We start from the raw sequence: 25,275 nt of genomic DNA on the forward strand, positions 1-25,275 counted from the left end.
GCTATGTGAAGACAGAAGATTCTTTGTACATGACTCCCCTATTCCCACTCACAAAACCTGGTAGAGCTGCTGAACCTGGCAACCTTTATTTTTTTATTATTGTTTTTAGAGTATAATTTTTTCACTGTTTGCTTTTTTTCCTTTTTTTCTTTTTCTTTTTTAAATTTTAATAGCTTTTTATTTACAAGTTATATGCATGGGTAATTTTACAGCGTTGACAATTGCTGAACCTTTTGTTCCAATTTTTCCCCTCCTTCCCTCCACTCCCTCTCCTAGATGGCAGAATGACCAATACATGTTAAATATATTAGAGTATAAATTAAATACAAAATAAGTATACATGTCCAAACCATTATTTTGCTGAACAAAAAGAATCGGACTCCGTAATATTGTACAATTAGCCTGTGAAACCATTCTCTATTTAACCAAGATCATTGTAGTAATATAAGGACTCAGCTTTTCTCCCATTTTTGAAAATTTCCTGAGTTTGCCACTTGATTAACAAATTCGATAGAATCCTAATGCTTGGTTGATTGCACAACAGTAGAATGGCCCATTGCCAACGCTGAGCTGTGTTTATCCATTCTAAAGTTCTGTGAAACTGTCAATCCATAATCCCAGTGCAACGTTCACTTCAAAAAAGGGAGCTAAGCTTTATTTTTGTTTAATGTCCTTTGTGGTAGATTCTTGTCACACAGTCATCTGGGGGATTATCCTTTTGTATATGTACATGGATTCCATGTTATAAGTAGAAGTGAAATGGACATTTTTGGCTTAAAATGTTTGCTATTCTGTATTCTAAACCTTAAAAATTTGCACTTGAAAAAGAATTAAATATTGGAATTTAACACATCCAGTTGCAAAATCATAGAATGAAAAAGTACATTGGGACCCTAGAGATCACCTCATTCATCACTATCAATATATAGAAGAGGAAACAATCCCAAAAAAAGGACTGAGCTTGTAAATTACAGCTATTGATTTTAAGCTATTATGAACTTACTTTAGGCAGCTAGTTTAGTATTGAATTTGAAATCAAGAAGACCTGATTTCAGAGTATTTCTTAACTGTATGATCCTGGGGAAGTCACTTTAAACCATTACCAGCTTCAGTTTCCTCATCTACAAAATAGGGATAATAGCAGCACACTTGTTTCCTCCCTGGGTTCTAAGACTCAAAGGAGTGTCTGCAAAGAAACTAGTTTATTAAGTAAATACTATGAGCTTCAGGTTTTTTTATTGTAAGAGATTATTGTTATTTTTGTTATTATAAGACCCAGATCAATATCAAATAAAGGAACCTTATTTTAAATAATCTTTCAAATAAATAACCCTATTCTTTTCAAAAGTTGTATTATAATTTGCTAATGAGGTTATTGGATATTCATTTTACATTTGGGGGGATTTGGAGATGGCTGTGAAAGACAGAAACTGAATTAAGCATGCCTGAGGCAAAAACTACTTGTTTTATATTCATTTTTTTTCTTATTTACAAAGAATTCAATAGAAGAAAATGAGAAAGCTTTTCCTATTTAATTGTCAATTTGAGTAAAGAAGTGTTTTTAGAACTCTGAATCTCCTAATGTTAATGTTGCCCATAGAGGTCCTGGGATGCATTACCAATGATCTAGAACAACTGCCATTGCATTTGGAATAAACAACTAAATTGACCCCCACTGAACTGAGAAAAATTTCAGTATCATGGGCATGCCAATTTTTTTTTTGATTATTATTGATGTGAGCATAGATTAGTTAAGAGCTAGGGAAATGAAATTCGAAAGAATTAAATATTAAAATGATTCTTTATGCCTTACATTTCAATTTTCTCCTTTGTTTTATCCTATCAACACTAGTTTTATATCTACTTTCCATAGCAGTAACTGTTTCAGATTAATGACTGGCAGAGGATGCTCTAGCAAGTGAACTGGTTTCATTGCTTCTGTAGCAAATGAAAAGATTTTTAAAAAATTTCCATTTTTTTCTAAGTTTCAGTTTTCAAATTGTTGATTTTTAAATCAAGAAGTAACTATTCATCTGGTCTTCCTTGGTTTGTTTTGAATGGGAAGTTATGGAAAAATTAGGTAAAATTAGTATCTTTCAAAGTAGCTATATATATAGTCAATTTGAAAATTAATTTTTTGACAGATTCTTACACTTCACTATCTGATTTGCTAAATAAGAATCTGGTAATTATATTGACAAAAAGCTTAAGATCATAGGATGATAGATTTAGAGGTGAAAAGGACTTCTCAAGTAATTGAGTCCAACCTTCTTTTATAGATAACGAAATTTAATTTCAGAATATTTGACTTGCACAAAATCGCATATAAGGTGTCTCTAATTCTAACTCTGTCATACTGTTAATGTGGTTATTTATCCATCCATATGTGTGTGTGTGTATGTTTGTAATATCTGTGTTGGAAGGATAATTTTGGTTACACAGGTATAGTATACCTGTAATAAGAAACCAATGCTTCTACATAAGGAGTCTACATAAGGAGTGTCAAATACTCTCGAGTGGTCCAATCAGATTAAAATATAACTGGAAAATATTTAACAAGATTCATATATGATAAAACACACATAATACGTTAGAAAGTATGGTTTTCTAAGTCAATATGTAGTTAACAGGAATTTTTATATGCCATTTAGTGGTACTATTTTTTTTTTATTTGAGTTTGATACCATTGCTCTAGGTAAACCATAGTTCTTTAAGAAGCTTTCTGATGCCTATTCTATCTGATTAAGAATTCTTTTGACTTGCAGAGAGGAGTAAGGAGAAAAACAGTGATGGGCTGGGCAAGCAAAATTTCTGCTCCAAACTGAAAGGCATTTACTAGCATTTACCCCATCTGAAACCCTTAAAAAAGAGAATTCTGAAAGCCTATCAGAATGGAGAGAACAGTGAGTAAATGTCTTCCTGTACATTATGCCTTTTATAGTTGGCTCCACTGTCCTATGATCTTGGGCTGGTCATTTTAGTTCTTTTTTGTTTCCTTGTCTGTAAATGGAAAATTGTGGTCCAGAATCAGACATTTTTAACTTGGGCTCTGTGAATTTATCTTTTAAAATATTTTGATGACTTTTTTAATGTTACTAGTTTCCTTTGTAACCCTGTGTTTTACTTTATACGTTCTAAAAACATTATTCTGAGCAGGGGTTCAGAGGCTTTCCCATATTGTCAAAGGGGTCCATGACACACCAGAGGACTTCTAAGATAATTTTTATTTCTAAAAAAACTCAGGTTTTGTTTGCTGTATTAACTTTTGGAGACGATGACAATGGCTAGGCAGCAAGTGAAGGGAAAGCTGTCACTGCCTTATGAAACACCCAAGGGAAAGCAAAACAAGGGAGGATTTGTGCTTATGGAAAGAAAGCCCTCCCACCTGTGTGTTTTCCTATTTTATTCACAATATGCTTTCAGTAATGCTACTTAAGATGAGACTTCAAATTCTCAAAGATTTATCTTGCTCAGAGATAAAAAACTTCAGGATTTTTCTTATCCGTGTTCTTCCCTAATCTTTCCCCCTTTCCTCAGAGCCAGTTATATCAGGAACAGATCTATATAGCATAGTGATCAAGCTCCAGGGGTCAGTATGATCAATTCTTTAACTGGACGGCCTTGCCTTTTATTCTTTAAGACTGCCAATTTCTAGATTATTTTTAAAAACTTTCAATAAAAAAACATAACAATACAAAAAACCCAACTTGGACGTGATTTTTATAGAGTACTATTTATAATCTGGCCTCAGTCCCCTTCTCCTTCCCATTTCACTGAAAATGCCCTCTCTAAGGACACCAATAGTCATTTTTATTGCTAACTCCCGTTGGCTTTTCCCCTCCCCCCAGTTCTTATTCTTTTTTGACATTTGCAGCATTTGACATTGTTGATCACTCATTTAAGGAAGCAGTCACCCTTCCAGTCACAGAGGTGTGTAATTGTAAAAGTCCTCCTCAGTTCCCTCATTCCCATCTCCCATCACTTGCTAAGGTTTGTTGATTTTTCTCCTAATCATATTTCATATCTGTTTTCTCTACTCACATCACAACCACTCTAAACTAGGTCTTGCCTATACTATTTTGTTAATAGCTTTTCCTTTTTGCTATCTTTTATACAGCTGCCAAATTCATTGTCTTTAGCAGTTTTTCACTTAACATACCGTATCTAACCACCCTGGTCTGCTTGCTACTTCTCATGAACAACATTCCATCTTCCCCATCTCTGCCTTTGCTAACTAAGACTGTGCTGCATACCTGAAGAGCTCTCTGCTTCCCTCTGCTTTTCTACTTGTCCCTTCTCCACCCCTTTCTCCAGTGTCCTTCCTCTCCTCAGGGACTGAGGGGTTTCTTCTGGTTTTGTACCAGATCTATACAATGATCAGTATGTATGTGAAAGTCGGGGATTTGGCAGCATTGAGGATTGGGACTGGATCACTCCTGCTCATGTAATGAAAAAACTCTGCTTCTGACCTTATCATTTTAGTTCCTCATACTTCAAAAGTGTTCTTGGCCAGGTGGATTGTGTCTGAGCTCACAGACAGTCTTCACCAAATACTTATTAGCTAGGTCCTGGTTCATGAACATCCTTTTTCACAATTTGACTGTCAGAAGCAGCTGCATATTATTTTAGGACAGAATTATGATGGACTGGTACTTGTAAATAACTCAAAGGATAATGAAGAGTAAATGACATTGGGAGGTTGTGTCATATGAATTTAAGATAGCTGGTCAGCCTAAGTATTAATAACCATCCAAACAATGACTTTGGTGTAGATACCTGGACAGCTTATATATTAATAATTATCCTAACATTGACTTTAGGAAAAGTTGTCATGAGAACTTTTTTCAAAGCTTTAAGAAAGAAAAAAAGAAACTGTCAAAACTTAAAACAAAATAGTAAAGCTATAACTGGCTAATATTTAAAGAAAACTATTTGGGCTTAACATGTAAGCATAAAGGATTACAATAAACTACACAATATGATTTAATAAAGAGGTTTACAAAAATGGGCATTCAACTTAAGTTTCAATAATATACAAATATTGCTGTCTTCTATAGTGGAAATACTATATCAATAGCTCCTTTTATTATAAGGTAGATCTGATTGCATGGCTATCAGAAGATAAGTCACAGAGAAAGCTCAATAGCTCTATTCTATTCTGTCTTGCAGATGACTCTTTAGCATACTTCACATAACTCCAGTAATAGCTTCCAGGGGCATGATGGGAATTGAAATACATTTATTTATTTCTATCCAAAGAGCAAGTAGACCTAAGAAAATTGATGATTTGGAAGCATAATATTCACAGGCCAGATTTTTACCTAAGGAAATTTCTCTATACTGACTAGATGAAGCTATGGGTATGACTCACAAAAACATTGAAATAGTATGAACTATCTCACAAAAAACTATGACCATTCTTCTATAGAGAAAAGACTGCTTAGTAGTTACAGTTCAAAAGAGGATTGGCAGATGGATTTAGCAGATTCTCAACAGAGAAAAACACAAAAGTGAACTAGCAGATTAGCTGGTGGCATTAGTAATCTGGGGAGAAGCAGAAAGTGGCAATATTCTAATAGGGAATTCTATTCTCTTAAGAGCATGAGTTATTTAGAATATATGTGTTTCCTATGCTACACATTTCCTTTCCCACTATTTATGTGGGAATCCGTGAGAGAGTTTGTCATATGGGTATTGAGGGGAATTTTCTCTTTATCTCTGTCTCTGTTTCACCGATATGTTTAATTTTCATATGTATCTTTTAAGTTAATGTATCTTCTTCTAGTTTTGTCTGGTAAAATATGTATTGAATGAAAAGTTAACAAACTCTTATTTTGAAGTGTTGCTGACCTAGATCAGGGCTTCTTAAAATTTTTCCACTAATAATTTTTCACACTAGTAATTTTTATGTGACTCTGGGTATATAGGTATTTAAAATAAGTATCTGAATTTAGGGTGATATAAATGACTTTTAGATAAGATAATTTATAGTCAAGCCTCTATTTTCTCAGTGCATTAGAAGAGGGAGCCCCCAGAGAGAGTTATATGGGGTGCACGAAGAGGGAAGGGAAGACTTCCCCAATTAATAACAGATTCTTCCCTACAAGTGAGAATCTGCTATAGAAGCACATCTATAAGTGTTCTCTTAAGCTCATATGTTCACAGGGGAAACAGGAGCCAAAGCTTCCTGACAGAATTAAATCTTTTCACGTAAAAACCTCTAAGAACAGAGGCACATGAAAAAAATAAACAAAAAAGTTTTCCCCCCAAAACCCCAGGATCACTTGTTTCTTCTAAGTGTAGTTCACTTTTACACATACCCTTATTATCCTGCAGGGATGATATAGGAGATTATATTTAACACTCCACCATTAGAGTCTGAAAATTCACCTCAGTAGGTTATAATACCCTGGGTAACCTTGGAAAGCTGAGTTCTGAAAGCCTGCCAAGCCCCTGGTTTTCTCTTTTGCATGTCAATTCTTTTGCTCAGAGAAGGTCTTTACTTAAGACAGTCTGGGAACAAGTCCCATGTAAGACATGGCCTTTGAAGAAAAAAGTACCCATTTCTCTTCTCTCTGAGGTCTTTGTCTTTGTAGGACAGGGAAATGTGGGGTACAGAAAAGGAAGGCTTTATTTCTAAAATGCGAACCAAAAGGGATGAATAAAAAGGAGACTGGCAGGAGTCTGAGGCTCAATGATAGAGTTTGGTGATTAGCAAAGTGCCAAATGGTTTAGTGAGCTTGGACATCAGTCTACATGGTTATTCAGTTTGTGTCAATTCTAAATGCCCTGGAGATTATGCATGAAAGTACTCACTGGACCTTTGGAAAATACTTTCATAGAAAGTGGTTACTTGAGATTAATTACAGGACTGATGGGACATGAAAAGGCTTTTCTTTGTAAGAACTGATGAGGGCATGCGATTACAAAGATATCATCCTTAATATTCCCAAGGTACTTGTATGGTGCATATGTCACTGTCTGATCCTTTTTGCTATGGTGCTTTTGCCTCCTTCTCATTAGCTTTCCAAGCTTTTAATTTAGGTTTGAAAATATATGGTACATAAAGGTTTTTGTTGTTTTTTTAGGATTAGGAAGGATTCCAGGGAAGCCCATTGACATTCAAATTGGAAACTTACATTTCCTAGTGTCTTACCTCTCTAACTAACACACATCTACACAAATGCTTGCATATACAGAAAATCTTGTAGGTGATATTCTAAGTAAAGAAAGCATTTTCTCCAAATTAGCTCTGACTTCTAAGCCATGACAAAGCAAGGTAGCAGTAGGATATTGTAGAAAAAAATGCTGGATTTCTAGTCTCATAAATAATGTTCAAATTTAAACTGTATACTTACTACCTATGAGACCTTATAATTCAATTAACCATTTATCCACCATCTCCTTACCTATGAGGATACAAGGGGATTGAATTAGATGACTTCTGAAATCTTTCTATTTCTATGACCCACTGACTTCTTTCTGCCTCAAGTTTCCTGACATGGAGAGGATTAAACCAAGTGACTAAATAGCCTTTCCAACTCTCAGTCTATAGTTCTATTATCCTAACTGCATTAACTTAGGGATCAAATTAAATAACTTTTTTTGCAAAGTGGAAACAAGGAATTTGCCTTTTGTGTTGGATGACCTTTAAAGGATATTATAACAATAAGTAAAGAACTGGTATTTTTTGTGGGGTCTGGCAATAGCAGAAGAGGCAGAAACTCCTAAGATTCTTCTCAAATCAGTCACAGGACTTGAATCCAATGAGATGACAACTTTGAAAAACATATTTTGATGTCTAACATGAGAATGTTCTATTTTACAGGACTGCATTTATTATCTTACTTGTCACTATGTAAAAATTACCATGGGCACTAGGATGACTGAAGTTGTCAGCTGAGAAGTACTTCATTCCTTCTATAAATCACCATGAAGTTTTAAGTTAAAAGTCACAAAGCAATCATGGAAATGAATTTTACTTGAAACAAAATCAGGTTGAGAAGATACAGCCTGGAATTGGGAATGATTAAGTGTAAGATTCACTTAAAAGATTTTACCTCTTCAGAAAATATATGGTAAACAGTCCCATTACCTGTCCTATATATCTTTGCTATGTTTGCCACAATAAGATGGAAACCTAATACAACTTCACTGAAATCTTTACTTCAGAATAGGGGAGAGTGGATATTAGATACAGAGTCTTGGGAAATAATATTTTAGCATAAACTTGTCTGTAGCTCTGATAAATAATTGTCACACATTATTGATCTTCAAGGATTAAAAAGGATCAAGGGACTTCAGTTTCCTATCAACATACTTCCATACTTTCTTCCTATGGAATTAATACTAGTTCATCAAGTGAGACTACCCCCAAAAGATCAAGGTGGAATTCTGATATTTATTTGACAATACATGTAATCATTTTGATAGCAGAAATTGACAGCTCCAAGAAAATTTGTTTTGGGTAATCCATTAAAAGGATACTGAAGGGTAAAATTAGAAAACTAAGTTGATGGGGAATCTGATCTATGCCTGTATGTAAGAAGAGTTCTTTGGTACCTGAAAGACATGGTTAATGTCCACCTTCTATTCCTTTGTCATCTGTCATTACTTCTGTGTATTTCTTCCTACAGGACTCTCTAAAAAGTTCATTACAATAAGTGCTAATCAGCAGTTGATTAAATCTTTCCAGCCCCCTGTCCATTTTTATGGTTAGGAATCTACATAAATTTCTGCTCCCAATGAGAAAGAGGGTGAACTGCAGCATTATAACTCAATATATCTTGTTCAAATAACCTTCTTAGAAAATTGAAAGGGAGTGTTAAATGTGAATTTTAAAAGTTTGCATATTTTTCTGTTTTGGCAAAAGGTTTTACTAAGAAAATAAGAAGAACAGATCTTTAAAAAGAGAAGACTGAACAGATATCTGGAGTCTTTTTTTGGGCTATATAAATGACATATTTGAAAAGGACATGAATAGGACAGTAGGAAAAAAAGGATTTTGTTAAGCAACATCTGTTTTCTTTCTTGTTATAAATTATTCTTAGCTTTTGATTTCTCCACCTGTTACCCCAGCTAATATTGCTTATACAAAACTGGATTTTGAAATCAAAAGACATATATGGTTTATGCGTCTTTTTTCATAAAAATAATGGCCTATGTTTGTCAGTCTCTTTCAAACATATATATACATATGTATGCATGTATGTAAACACATATATATCCTTGATAATTATTGTGAACTGTTCCTAATCTGCTTGATAACTGATGAAATGGTTTGAGTGTTTAATTTTGTTCCAATATTAAACACAAACCACTAGGCAAGTGAGAACTAGCCCAGAACACCTTCATGTATAATATACACATGTATTTGTATTTGTATATGAAGAAATTCTGCATATACACATATGGACACATATACATATACATATATGCATATTTAGTTGGTCAGGGAAGTAGTTGGAATGTATATATATATATATATATATATACACATATATGCATGTACACATAACACAATTTATATTTCAAAAATCTACTTATTTCACATATATTAATTCACATATATACATATATAAATATAAATACACATATATGTATATAGAGACAGAGATCTAGATGTCTTGTTCCTAAATCATGACCTAAAGAGAATTAATAAAAAGTAGGTATATTGAATGATACTTATATGAATAATCAAAAATCTCTATATGAAAATCTCTATCTACATTTAAATCTATATATCTTTATCCATTGATAGTGATCTCTATTTCTATATTTTTCTTTCTAGATTTCCAGATATATACACACATAGATACATACATATTATATGCATGTATCTATATGTGAAATGAAAGTGTTCTCTATTGGGCCTGCCTCAGTAGAGTCCCTCCTCCAGTAGTTTGGGTTAAATATCGGGGAAAAATATTTACAATAATAAGATTTACATAGAAGCAGTCAACTATTAGTTAACTCATTAAAGGAGATTTATATTTCTATATTTATAAATCAATAGACATACATACACACATATATATTATTGTTTGTCCTTTGTTCTCAAAGTGTATATATGAATGTGTGTGTGCGTGTGTGTGTGTGTGTGTGTGTGTGTGTGTGTGTAGAGACAGACAGACATAAGAGATATAGAGAATGCAAATATAGCCATCTATTTTTCTTTCTGAAAAAAAAAATTTCTTCAAAGCCACAAGCCCCTCAATTTCAAACTCTATCTTTATGTAAGCAATATTGGACTGGTAGGCAGAGTAGTATTTCTTTATATTTCTATGTATCATATATTCACTTATACATAAGAGGAGAATATTCAGCAAGGATAGGCATTGAAGACACTGTTGATTAATTTTAGCCAACTTTCCTTTCTTGAATTTCCTGTCATGGTCTATTAGTCAAGTATCAGTGTACCCTGGAGATACTTAGTGGCTATTTTATACTGAGGGAACCTAGATGTATTGTCAAGAGCCTTTTGTTCCATAATAAGACAAAGTTTTGAGGATGGGTTTAGTACTTTTTAAAGAAAAACTATTCTAAAATATACGAGGAAAAAGGGTTAGGGTATTGCTGCCAACACTGAAAGATTAGAGTGATAAAAAGGATTTAGTGAGTGGAATAGTTTAGTCTTATAAGGGTTTCCCTGCTCCCTTATATATGTCTATAAAATTATGCATACAGAAATCTGTGAAGCATTCCCAGAAGAGAATGACATTAATTTTGATGTGTGACTTATGGATTTAGTCTCATTATTTCACAGTCAAATCATCTTTTGTATATATGATTCTTCTAGACTCCTAAGTTAGACGAAGTATGTTAGCTGTTATAATTATAATTACATTTATATACAACTTTGAAATATTTAAAGGCTTACAAACATGATTTTATTTGACCCAAACTATATATTCTAGTAATATTCTTTATGGAAAACGTCTAATGTCATGTTCTGTTAGCTCAGAATAAAAGAATAATGTCATGCAGATAAACTGTAGGGACTGGAAAGGATCAGTGATATATATTAATCTTGTACTAACTTTGGTTTCTGGACTAAAACTTTTAGTAATTACAATGGTACCTTAGCATTCAGCTGCTTCAAAAGTTGTCTAATTCAGGATTTGACATATTTTGAGAAGAGAAAAATGCTTCAGCACTTGATGCTAGCTCTTCACTCCTTGATTTGGTTGTTTTGGTTGAATTAGAAGGGATGTCCGGTTGGCCAGAGTCTTGCTCAGCCCCAGCAGTGGCTGCTCTTGACCCTCAGCCATGGGCAACTCCCCTGGTTCCCCTCTCTTTTCCTCCCTCACCAGTAAAATTGGCTGTGTAACTCTGGGTAAGTCACTTAACCTCAATTTCCTCAGTGGGGAAAAAACAGATGCAGGTTGACAATGAGGAATTTCTAGATGTTAATTAAGTCAGTAGGGAAGGTTTTGGAAAGTAAGAAAAAGTATATAATTACCAGGGAAACTGAGGCAAGTAAGGACTGATTTAATTTCTTAGAGAAGATTTATTAATAAGCTAACTGACCGATGGGACTACTCTCCAAAGCATTCAGTCTAGAGTAACTGAGGCACAAGACTTTATATAGGATTGTAACTAGCAAAGCTAACAGGTGATAATATAAGCAAAAAGAATGCAGTTAGGTAACTTATCATCAGGCAGCTATTATACAAGAAAATATGATTTTCATAGCCTAAAGCAATAACAATTATGGGAATGGGCTTGCAAAGTATGGTGGGGGAATGAAATCAATAACAGGATGCATACAATGATGGGAATGGGTTTAGGATATATACAATGATGCGAATGGACTTAAGGGGATCTTCCAGGGTCAGTATTTTCACAGAACAGTAGCTAATCTTATCTGTAGAAGCACCTTACAGATGTGATGTCCAAGTAAGCAGAACAGAAATAGGCAAAGTCACTCCATGGTCATGCTTGTCACCTTGATCTAGTATGTGGAACTAAGTTTAGATTCTCATGAGAAACTTAGAAAGTCCTTTTTGGTTCAGCAGGTAAAATCAAAAACGTCAATGATCACAGTCTGTTCTGTGTGTTGGTGCCTGGAGATGAGATTCTTCACTAATTAGAGAAAAAAAACTTAAATAGCCAAGACTCTGTGAATAGGGCAGTTTTTTTCACCTGATTAAGAAAAAGCATCTAAGGGTTTTCTCCTTAGTCTGATAAGTGACATCATTAAAGAGATAAAGTTAAAAGCTCTGGGCTCTAAGCTAAGTGAGAGATGTTAAGAGTCTTTTCTATCTCTTAGTGAGAAAAATTAGACCCTCTACTGAAGATAGAACTCAAATTGAAATCATCAAAGTATGATTCAGCAAAAGCTGTGCAGTCATTCAAGACAAGCAGGAGCCAGACCCAGTGGGAAAAAAAGTAATAGCAGAACCAGAAGACATTCATATCTGTACAGGGTCAGATGCCAACCCCCCCATATATTAACCCTTGCCATATGTGTCTTCATCCACAATGTGTCCTAATCGCTTGTTCCCCACAGATGCATTTGTTTACATATCTTAGGATGTCCAGTCTTCCTACTGCTGGGCATGTAAATTTGTAGTAGAGTAGGTCCAGCTTTAGGGAGGGAAATGTTCTAGTATTACTTTTCTTATTATGCTATATTAAATTTCTACTGGATAGTAAAGCAAACATATTGTTGAGTTTTTCTGAAAACTCTCTAAACCTGGGATATTTTTTTCTAGGGACTCCATATGATGTGGCTGTAGAAAGAATTGATTTTTGTCCCAAAACAGTAGTACAAGCATGCCAGTAGAACTACGCAATTGTATTTAATGAGAAAGAACCAAAAAAGATAGCATTTGCAACACCACAGTGAGCAAAGCAAAAGAGTTTATTAGGTATTAAGAAGGCATTAGAATATGCATTTAAACCAGGCAATCTTTAGTGATTTCTCTTCTGTTAGGATCCTGCTGGTGAAACTTCCCTTTCTAAGATACGGGAAAGTATGTCCTATTTGCTCTTTTTTTTTTTTTTTACCCTGAGAGCATCTTATTTCTCTACACCTGAATTGATAATCTGCTCCAAGGTCAGAGCATCTCTAATTCCATTCACAGAGTTGATGTGTCAATTTTGTGCCTTTGACTCAGAATATTAAAACTTGATTCTCTTGAGACTTTTCCTGGAAGGCATATTCATGACAGTTGTTAAATACTCTATTCTTTCTTTTCTCCTCTTTGGATTTTAAAGTATTGACTTCCCATCCCTTCAGTAAGACTTCCTGCCATCATTCTACCCTCTGGAAAAGATAGTAGCCAGGGCTGATTTCTCCTTTTTTGTCAGTGCCAAGTGAGCTGATGATACCAGCTGTCTCTACATTTGAGAGAAATTGGCTGTTTGATGAAATCTAGTTGGCTAGCCTCATTCTAGGTAAGAAACAGATTTTAATAGGATTTCTGGCAGTGATCAGAAATAAGTCTTTTACGCAGAAAGACATGACTGATATTTTAAGGTGATAAGAATTTAATGTTCTTAACCTACAATTCATTAGAAATGCACTGTGCTTATAGTTTACAAACCCGTTACAGCTTTTTGCCTTTGAAAAAATAACGTCACATGTATCTAATGCTTTGTCTAAATTGTTTTGAGTGTGATAATTACTATGACTTCATAGGTAGTTAATACTACCAATATTATTCCTCTTTAATAGATGAGGAAAACTGTAGAATTTTTAGGCTTGCCCGTGGTCACACAAGTAATAATCAGTGGCTGGATTTTTAGCTCACATTGTATCTCTAAAAGATGAAGATTTTTGACATTGTGATTCATAATTAATGTGGTAGGGATTATTAATTTCTTATTCTCTTCTATTCACTTTCTAAGGGCAATAAAGCTGATGGAATGTACATAATATACATGGCAGAAAAAGTCCAAGTCTTTTGGAAAATGCCATCCAGTTCCCAGAAGACTTGTGAATGCTTGAGAGACAGTGAGTTATTAATTGGGATGTTTTTGTCTTTTTATACCTATAGAAATGTAGTGCTCATTCATGTTGTATTTTACCTATCCCAGCATCTGGGGAAAATAGGATGACATGTTTTTTGTTGATTATAGACACCCAGTAGAAGACCAGAGGGTTAGGGTGCATTTCTGACTCCATGTTGATTTCCTATAGTCTAAAAGTCATTGGGGACCACTAGAGAAGAGAGGAACTTCGAGAGAACATTTTTTGTTTTTTGTTTTTTTTTTTTTTTCCCTGCCAACCTAGGTAGTATGCTCTGGAGCAGTGGTCCTCAAAGTGTAGTCCAAAGAATTGTTGGGGTCTCTGAAACCCTTTTAGAGGGTCTACAAATTCAAAATTATTTTTTATTTCTAATATAGTAAATAGCTATAATATAACCCATGTGAACAAAAACTCTTTGAACAGATCCTCAATAGTTTTTTAACATGAAGATACTGAGAACAAAGGTTTGAGAACCACTGCTCTGGAATATTCTTATACCATACTGTTAAGGAAGTCCATAGCAAAGAAAATTTTCCTCTTGCAAATAGCTAGGAATGCTAGGGAAAGATATTGACCAAATGGTCTTAAGATTCAGAAAATATTAATGCTGAAGGGAACATTAGTTATTAGCTACTTCAACTTCTACAATTAATCAGAACCTGGGGTCCAAGAAAATGGAAGACTTACCAGAATTTATATAGCTAAGAGGTGACAGAGGCAGAATTTGAACTTAGCCTAACTTTGAATCTACTGAAAGTTATAGAAAGGGTGAATTCAGTCTTGGCATCCAGGATTTAGGACTTGATTGCTCCTTATATTCATCATCAGATTACAAAACAGGCAACATTAGAAAAAAAATGGGCAGCTAAGTGGTGCAGTGGATAGAGCACCAGCCCTGAAATCAGGAGGATCTGAGTTCAAATCTGGACTCAGACACTTATCACTTCCTAGCTGTATGACCCTGGGCAAGTCACTTAATCCCAACTGCCTCAGCAGAAAAAAAAATAGAAAAAAGTGGAAAGATTTTACTTTTGTACTTAATGTAGATATTTTGATAACAGGCAAAATTACTTACTAAGCAGGTTAATATCACTAAGTGTAGACTTGCAAGTCCAATATTTATTTCATCTTCCAAAACTGATTTTCTTCCCCTCTCCTTCTCCTGGTCCCTGAGGCAATCTGCCATTAAGTTATAGTAGCAGCTCCATCTTGGCTTTGTTGCTTGGCTTGCTCAGCTGCTGTTCTGAACGGTAGATATTTAATATGTGAGGCTTCCCTGCTGACTCCTCCCTATTTCCAGGGAGATAAAATGATTTTCTTTTTAGGAAAAATGATAAGTCTTTCATAAATATAATGGCTAAACTAAATGTAAGTATTACTCTACATTATATTTAAAATATGATACATAAACAAGATATAAACTGCAGCATTCAAGTGAAACAAGTAAGCACAATTAGGTAAATTCTTACTAAATTTAAATTGTATTGTTTGATCCAAGACAATCCCAAAGAACTCATGATGAAAAATGCTGTCTGCCTCCAGAGAAAGAAACAACGTTTTCTGAATACAGATTGAAGCATATTTTTTCACTTTTTCTTTGTTCCAGTCTTACATAAAATAACTACTATGGAAATGTTTTACATGATTACACATGTATAAATTATATCAGATTATTGTCTCAGGAAGTGGGAAGGGGAGAAAGGGAGATAGAATTTGAAACTCAAAACTTAAAAATAAGAACAAATGTTAAAAAATTTTATATGTAATCAGGGAAAATAAACTATTATTGAAAATAAGTTGCTTTATTAGTTAGCTTTTTTTTTTCTCTTTGCTTTCATTTTGCCTTCATTTTTAGCTCGTTCACTTTTTTGTTGTCAAATCTCTCTCCCCTGTATACCATCTCTATTCTTCACATATAACAGTTTTTAGACAATTAAGCACTTCAGTTTTACTTGGGAGTTAAAATGTTTATTCCCTATCTTCCTTTAACAAGCTTTTTTTTAAACTCTCCCTTACTCAGCTGCTAGATAAGGCAAAGAATCAGCTATTGTTCAAAGTGAACTGGCAATGTTTCCAAGAGAACTTACTCTTCTCTATGCAGTAGATTCTGGAAAACAGAAATTAAAGTTATGGTTGACTGTATACTCCATTATGAAACCTTATCATTGCTGTCCAATCAGATTCTTGGGGAAAATAACATTCTACTCTTGTCTTTGAAAAGTCTTTGTTTTGGTCTTCCCTTCTCTTTCAAAGGTTTTTTTTTTAAGTTTGATTTTTTATTTCTCTAGCTGGTTGTGGTAAAAATGTATTACCTTGCCAGGGTCACAATTCCCTTGCCCTACCCCAAAACTTTTATAAGCTATTTTAAGATAGAAACTATTTTATCAAGAGATTTGAAATAACAAACCTTAGAGCTTTTATGAAAACTTATATAACTAAAAGAAAGTTGTAAATCGCTATGAGGTTATTGATATAAAAAAGCCCCATGTATGACAAAATATTTATATATCATTTGTTATGGTAGCAAGGAACTTCAGTTAAATTTGATGTCCATAATTAGAGAATGGTTAAACAGCTTGTGGTTTATGAACATGATAAAATTAAAGTTGTTTTTTTTCTGCTTTCTAGAGTTCCCCAAGTTGGGGTGACAAAATGTACCATGGCTTCTAGAGCCCCCATGCCACCATCTTAATAGAGGAGAAATGAAGCGAGACTCCTGAGGATGGTGGAAATATGGAGTCTATTAAAAGTTTTTCCCCCTTTATATACTCTAATACCCTTATGTAACTAAAGCAACACTGCCCACGTGGACCACATAAACAACTTGCTATTATTGTATGTAGATTGCCACCTGGTATCACTCTGCTTCAATCACAACACAGGTATGTCACCGCCCCCTGATTTCTCTGAAAGGTCGAGATGCTTTAGGGGAGATGGGGACCCCAACCAGACATTGTTAGCTGATTTCCTCTGGGCTGAAGGGCCTTATACCTCATCCAGAGTTTCCCCAATTGACTGACCCTCTACATTTCTCTCTTTCTTTTGTTTTAATTGAAGCAGGTATATACCAGTGGTTAAATCCATCAACATGGGAGGAATCACCTAGGCAAGTGTAATATCATATAAGTAAGTAGTGACATAACAAACAATATGAATAAACAAAATACTATAAAAGATTTCCATGAGTCCCAGAAGGAAGGTATAGAAAATAACTATCAATTCTCAACCACATACATCTTCTTGAGCAGCCAAGGGATAGTCCAAAAGCAATCTATTGTCCATCACTTCATGTCTCAAGGAATCCAATGATTTCTGCAGATTTTGAAGTCCTGCATCAGTCTCATTGACTATTTTTGATGTCCATGAGTTAATTGTCATACACAGAGTTAAATGCCATGCTCTTTCAGTGGTGGGCACAGTCAGCGATGGAACATACTGATGTTTCTTGGGTCTTCTCCTTCGTTTCAAGAGTCTGCTCTATCTCTCTCCCGTGGACAAGGTGAATGTGGCTCGTTGGCCCTCTTCCGATTCTTTCTCCATCTGTAGAGATACAAGCAAACCCTCTCCCCCAAGCAGTTAGCCTATCTGGTCCTTTCCATTCACCACTTTCTGGGTCTCTCCACATCACCTGGCTATTATCTAAAAGATAGTGGAGCTGCTTGCACTGGACACTGTCCTTCTGGTGGGTTATAAAACCCATCTGTTGGACCCATTGTATCTCCATCAGAAATCAAAAAATAATATATAGAGTTAAGTTTAGAAATTCTCTAGGGTTACTTGTGGTTCCCCCTCTCTTTTGTTTTTGGAGGATCATCTTGATGTCTACTATTGCCTGTCCTTGAGATTAAAAGGTATGCCAGTAGTGTGTAAAATCTGATACTGTGCACAAAAGTGTACAAAAAGTGTGCAGGCCCATTGTTTTATTGCTTATGGCATGCCCGTAACTGCAAATGCTTGTATAAGGAATTCAGTGACCACTCAAGTAGTTTTCTTTTGCTGCTGGTATTGCAAAAAAATGAATCCTGAAAATGTGTCCACTGTGATATGGATTTTCCAGATTTCTTTTTTTTACAGCAAATCCAGAGGAATTCCAAGGACTTAAGAGAAAGTTGTAGAGATGTCCTTGGTCAAGTTGCTCCTGTACAATATTTAATAAGGCCTGAATTTTTTCACTGGTTAAGGGCCACTGTTCTATCCACACTGGTGTATCAGTTTTCCACTGAATGAAACAGGTAAGAGTGCAGGCAGGCCTTTGACAACAGCCCTGCCTAAAAAGCCAAAATACTTAATTGTAATCCTGTTATAAGTCTTTCCCCCTAGATTGATGGGGATTTTTTTTTTTACTATATAAAAGGTGTAAACAATTCCTATTTTATCTTCAAATTTCCATCTCAAAGGGGTAGCACTAAGTTCAGCTACTACTATTGATCCTCCTATGCCAGACATGTAGGTGTCTGCCTTAATGTTTGGCCAGTGACTGAGCCAGCTGACACCTCAAATGATTTTATGATCTGCACCTGTGTTTACTAATGCTTTCAGTGGTATGCCATAAGATAGTGAGCATAGGTTGGTCAGTTGTAACAGCTGCAGTCCAGAATATTCCTGGATTCTATTGTTTGGAGTCAGAATCTGGATAGATATCACCAAACTGCACTTCAGGAATCTGTATCAGAAGGCCTGATGCTACTACTTCTCCTGGGTGACAGATTACATATTGTCCACCCATATTAGTGACTGGGATCTAAGTACACATTCCCCAGTTTCCCAAATCAGTTATTTATATATAAACACTGTTTTGTAAGCATTCTCAGGAGTTGAAATGGTCAAGCTGACTGTGTTTGGAAGCAAGGGGTCTATAGGTCATACTGGGACAGGTTTGAGCTCTCCGGGAGATAAATCAGTAGTCCCAGCAGCATATAGCTCTATTCTCCCTAAATGCAATCCCTTTCCCCCACCAGCTTACTTAAATATTTTCTGGGTGCAATAGCAGCTGCCATCAAGCCTCAAGCTTTTTTTTTGCCTGGGGCCCTGGAGCTGAGCCCAGTCTCTTGTAATGAGGACATAGGGGGTGGACAAAACTGCTTCTTGAGCGGTGCTGATGCTATCATTGCCCCGCCCCCCCCTCCTCCCTTTCCTCCTCCTCCCAGCCCTCATGCCAGGATGATTAAAATATTGTGTCCTGCTTTCTAGAGCCTCCGAGTTAGGGTGACAAAACATATTGTGCTTTCTAGATCCCCCATGCCTGGGTAGTTAAAATAAACTGTCTTAGTGGAGTGATGAGGCGGGACTCCTGAGGGTAGTAGAAAAATGGATTCTGTTTATTCCCAGTTCTTTCCCTTTTTATACCCTAATACCCTTATGTAACCAAAACAACATTGGGCATATGCCCAGTATATACTGCGCATGTGAGACCACATAACAGCTTGCTATTATACGTAGTTTGCCACCTGACATCACTATTTTAATTACCACATGGTTGTCATGGCCCTCTGACTTCTCAGGAAGGCTGAGAGCCCTTACGGGAGATGGGGAGCCGAACCAGACGTTGTCAGCAGGTTCTCTCTGGGCTGAAGGGCCTTATACCTCACCCTGAGTTTTCCCACTGTCTGTGGCCCTCTACATAAGGTAATGTAAAAAACAAAGCTATGATACTGAGAATCACAAGGAGAATTACAATGACTGATGAAAAGTAGGCAATCAAGAAAATGTAATAATGGAAAGACTAACCATTATGAAACAATCCAAGTGAACATTATGAAATTGTAAGGAAAATCTTGGCCACAGAGAAGAGATATGTGAAGATACCTCCCCCTCATTCCTCTGCAGAGGTGATCATTGTTATTGTTTTATTATTATTTTATAGAACTGTAATCAATTATAGTGCAGTAAAAACAATATGAGGAATATTGAGAATTATGAAGAGTTTTCTGAGAAAAGAAGTAAGCAGGATTAGGAAAATATGAATAGAAAGAATAACAACCATGAAACAATTAAAATGATTATTTTTAATTCAGTAAATACTTATTAAGTACCAATTATGTGCTAAGAAGCATGCTAAGGTATTGGGGATACAAACAAGAGGCAAACGAAACTCCTGCTCTCAAGGAGCTTACAATCTAACAAGGGAGACAACATACAAATAATGTGAAATTACAAAAAAAATCCTGCCCCTATAGAAAGAATACAAGAAGAGACCTCCTTCATTCTTTTACATAAGTAGTTATTATCATTTTCACTTTATGTGTGTGGTCACATTTTGAAATCTGCAGAAGCAGTGGAGTTTTTCTTCAATTTTTGTTTAATTGAAAGAAATGCTAAATTTTATCTAGGATAGATGGATAAATATATAGAGACATATATTTTCTTCATGAATACATGAGGGAACCCTACTTAGGATAAGAACCCATACCTTAATTACTATTTGTTGAGAATTGATGGGGTTTAAACAAATGATCATCCTCAAAAATAGCTTGGTGAAAGGCTTCTATTTGCTGGGCTAGCTCTTTGATAGCAGACTTATAGCAATTACTTTGTATAGGACCTTAGGAGAGCTTGTGTTCTCTTGGCATAGTTTATAGGAAATTAGGGTCACTACCATGGCACTAAACCCAATTATAAAGCTTTTAAAAGATGATATGTAAATAATTTGATTTCCCCATTTTTTGTGCACCTCCTTTTCAATCTCCCCTCCTCTCTTAGCTTCCATTACTTTGCTCTCCACTTGTAGTTTTTCTCCTGAATTATGCATGCCAGTGGTGTAGTAGATATACTGGGGGAATTGGAGTGGGGCAGAGGAGTTCAAATTCTTTTTTATACACTTATTAGATGTGGGGACTTCTTAAAGTCACTTAACTGCTTAGTTTCTTCACCTGCAACATAAGGATAATTATAGTACTCATACCACAAGATTGTTGTGAAGATAACATGTAAATTGCTTTACAAACCTCAAAGCTCTACATAAATGTTAGCTTCTCTGTTGTTATTACTGAATATCTACCCATTCCTTCTTATTCTATTATCCTGGGTCATCCTCTATTTTCTGCCTCCTAAGCTGATTTGTTTCCCTAGTATATGCCAATATTTTGGTGATTTCAGTTGCTCTCATGGGTTCAGTAATAATCTTTATGCAGACAATGTTCAACCTCTTTGAATTGGTATATTTAGCTCTAATCTTTCTCATAAACTCCAAGCTAACATTCCTGTTTTTTCCTTGGACATTTTTAGTTCAATTATCCTTTCAATATCTCACACTAACCATGTCTCAAATGAAAGTTATCAAACTTTGTCTCTCACAAATTTTCTTATTTTTATGATAGATGATTTTCATGACTCTTCATGAATTTGTAATAAACCAAACTTTATACCTGAAATGATCTTTCTCAGTTTTGTTACTCAGAATCTTCTTTAAGGCTTGTTTAACGTGCCATTATGTTCATTGTAAAAGTATCCTTAATCCCTCCCAATTGCTGGTACCCTCTCAAATTCTCTATGATGACATCTTGTATCCACCTTGCTAGGATGTAACCCTAACATCTAAGACTCAGAGTAATACAAAGGACAAAACAATGAATCTTGAGCAGAAGTCTTGGTCTTAAATCACACTTTGTCACTTACTATTTATGTGACAATGGATAAGTCAGTTCGTCTCTCTACATTTCAGTTTCCTCCTTTAAAAAAATGAAGAGATTGGATTCAATGACTTGTAAGGTTTTTTTCCAGTTCAAAATTTATGATCTTAGAATGGAGCTTGGTATCTAGCAATCACTTAAATGCTTGTCCATTTGAACTGCTTATTTTTTCCTATGTACTGGATTGTTCCTCAGATTTCAGAGATATAGAGAATTACCAGTAAAGATATTCTTAGATAATGACCTGAGAAGATTAGTGATGTATCCAAAGCTCCATGACCAGTATGTATCAGAAATGATACTTGGACCTGGTCTTTATTTCAGTGCCAACTTTCTATCTCCTGCCCTTTGCTGTCTCTTACCTATATCTTTCCAAGTTTTTTTTTAAAATTCAAGCTCTATATCTTGTTGATATTAAACCCCTCTCTATTAAACCCCTCTCTACCAACCCCCCCCCCAACTAATGTTCATAATAATGCCAAACAAGGGAGGAGTGATATCTTAGGGAGTGTTAAAAAGATTGAGGACCTCCACAGGGCAAAGTAGATAGGTGTAGAGGGTCACAGACAGTGAGGAAACTCTGGGTGAGGTATATAAGGGTATATGGGTCTAAAAAGGGGAAAGTCCTTACAATAAATGGACTCCATTTTCCCGCCATCCTTAGGAGTCCCACCACATCACTTCTCCATTAAGACAGTATATTTTAATTACCCCAGCATAGGGGCTCTAGAAAGCACTGTACATTTCGTCACTCCAACTTGGGGGCTCTAGAAAGCAGGACTCAATATTTTAATCATCCCAGTGTGGGGGGATCTAGAAAACACTGTACATTTCATCACCCCAACTTGGGGGCTCTAGAAAGCAGGACACACAGATAGGTGTGCAGGGAAAACTCAAGAGATCATGTGGCTATCTGCAATTGTTAATTTTTTTTTTTGATTATTTAAAGAGCATCTGTAATGCCTTGGATAGTTGTCATGGAGCATAGTTTTAGCATGGTGGTGAGATCCAGCCCCTAAACATTATGGAGCATGGAACAGTTATTAGGTAAATGAAGTATAACAATAGTACTGGAGTGAAAATTGACAGGATACAGAATAGTTTTTGAATATATAGAGAGTATATATGAAATTAGTGGTGAATACAAAGAAAGGCCCTCCTTTGAATGCAGATCTTATGCATTAATTCTTTGCCTCTCCCTAAGTTAAAATATAGCCTTCATGGGAGAACTCTTCAGTTTGGGGTCTATCTCTAGTACCTAGCAGAGTGTTTTGATGAAATGAATTAAATTGTTTCATGGAAGAATGACATCCAAATGCTAAGTCTTTGGAACTGATTCCATGTTGGGTACTTTTAAGTTTTAAAATTGCTCAACAATAAAGCAATAAAGAACAATATCTGGATACCCTTATATAAAACCAAATGTATAAATAATAAATGCAGTATACACATAAACTTCTTCCACCAATGTACTATTTGTAGGGGAAAGTAGACACATACTTTAGCAATTTGCCAAGGAGATAGAAGAATGAAGAAAACGCTTGAACTAAGGAGTAACTTAATAGTGTAGAAATTGTAAATTTGTGTGTCTTCTTTCTGTTTTAGGAATTATCCATAAAAGTTCCTTAATGGATTTGGCTTCCATGTTGAAAAGATGCTTCTACTGCTAAGTGGAGTTGATAAACTAATACTGATGACGAAATCTTAGTCAAAGTAGTTAATTGGCTGATACAGATCAAAAATATCCTTTCACCTTTTTCTTCATTTCTCGTTCTGAGTTCAAAGTAGAATCAAATAGTAGCATTTGTCCTATACATTTATGGCAACTCTGATGCTCATCTCTCTCCAGCACATATAACCATTTGACACCTTTCAAATGTCAGCAACTGCTTGTCTTCAAAACTTTCAGTTAGACTAACTCCCAACTCTCCTGCTTCTCTTGGAACTTTGAGCAGAGCCTAACTCAGCAACTTTAAAGAGACAGTACATTATACATGGTTATCTCAGAGGATGTCTAGAGCACCATGTGAAGATTTATTTCCAACCTCAGAGTGACTGAGTGCGGTTCAATTAATTAAAGTGTGTATATCTGTGCTTGTCCTTCAAGAAAGTCACTGAACTAGGAAAGAAATCTTAGGAATAATGGTAGTGTGACTGTCCCTTTAATTTGGTGAGTATATCCCATAGCATTATGCCTGAATGAATTTTCAATGCCAGGTCCAGTCCTTAATCTCTGCCTTTTAGAATTTAACCTAATTCCTATCTCAGAGAAAAAATCCTAATAATAATATAAACAATATTGTATTTATAGCTTATGCACACCTGTTACATATACATGTATATATATATATATATATATATATATATATATATATATACTATGTGTGCATATATGTATAGTAAATATACTATATATTATATATAGCATATATATATATATATACTATATAATGTTTTATATATACAGTACAATATGTGTGTGTAATATATGTGTGTATGCATATATATATATATATATATATATACATGCATACATAGACATATGTATGCACAAAATAGAGTTGTTCTAAATGCTTTCATACACAACCCTATGATCTGATCAGGCCAGGTTTTATGATGACTTTTTTATATTTGAGAAAACTACTCTACTTCTGAATTCTGAATTCAAGTTGAGTTCTCATTCCACAGTAGTGTGTTGCCTAAGTTTCAGCCTTTTTGTGTTCAATAATCTCTACCTTCAAGCTACTGGGGTTTCTGAATAACCATTAATTGAAATTGTCTCCGAGATTTATTCAAACTTAGAATTGTTAATACAATTTCCTCCAAGTAATCTATAATTCTTAATTATAGGATCTTTTTAGGAGTTGTTAACATGTACCTTTCCCCTTTATCATGATAAGGCAGAATTACATGGGTGTGAATTCAGGTTCCACCACTTCCTAGCTAAATGACTAAGTGAATCATTTTACTTTAATTTTCATATCTGTTATTGAGATTAATAATATCACTCATAAATCATATCAGGGGAAATGGTAGTATTGATTTGATCACTATTCTCAGAGCAAGAGGTAGAAGAGGAAGAACAAAAGGTTGGCAGGAATGATACCAGGAAATTCAGAGCTGAGACTTGATTTCTTCTGGTCATGGTACCTGAAAGTCTAGTTTGGATCAGGCAGTCTGCATATTTTGTTGCTATCTTATAGATATTAAAAATGAATAAGATCCTAAGTGTTTTGGATGGACCCTTCTTCTTGTGGTTAATTTGTTGGAACATATGGAAAGGTATTGCTCAAGGATGAGGCAGGTTGAATAAATTATTATCTAAACCATTGGAATAAGTGACCATATAATCTATGTGAATATTTATGTGTCGGCAATATATAAGTAATTTGAATTGGTAGATTTAGGCACTGAAAATTTTGGAAAATAGAGTACTGTGGCAGGGGCTGGATAGATTTATTTTTATTTTTTTACCTGTTTTTATTTACCTGATTTATCTCCTGTTTAAACTTTGAAAATTTTATCTTTCAGCTCTTGGGAGCCTAAGATTAGGCCTAGATTCTATGGTGGTTTATACAAATTTGGAGTGATGATTCACAACTTGAAAGCTTTCTGCCACGAGTGTATGTGTATTCTTTCCCTTATACTATTTGAGGTATGGAGTGGGAAAGT

The 25,275-nt window shown here is 35.1% G+C and overlaps 1 long non-coding RNA gene across 2 annotated transcripts; it reads right to left on the reverse strand.

Moving 5' to 3' along the window:
- Positions 1-15,046: 15,046 nt before the first annotated feature.
- On the reverse strand, positions 15,047-23,528 carry LOC116419805. Of its 2 annotated transcripts, none has more exons than XR_004230109.1 (2): positions 23,104-23,528; positions 15,047-15,265 (listed from the first exon to the last, which is right to left on the reverse strand). It is a non-coding gene; the product is annotated as an uncharacterized LOC116419805 (long non-coding RNA). The 2 variants fall into 2 exon arrangements; XR_004230108.1 differs by having other exon boundaries at positions 21,590-23,528.
- Between the last annotated feature and the right edge of the window lie 1,747 nt (positions 23,529-25,275).

Source organism: Sarcophilus harrisii, chromosome 6 (assembly GCF_902635505.1).
Source record: "Sarcophilus harrisii chromosome 6, mSarHar1.11, whole genome shotgun sequence".
NCBI lineage: Eukaryota > Metazoa > Chordata > Mammalia > Dasyuromorphia > Dasyuridae > Sarcophilus > Sarcophilus harrisii.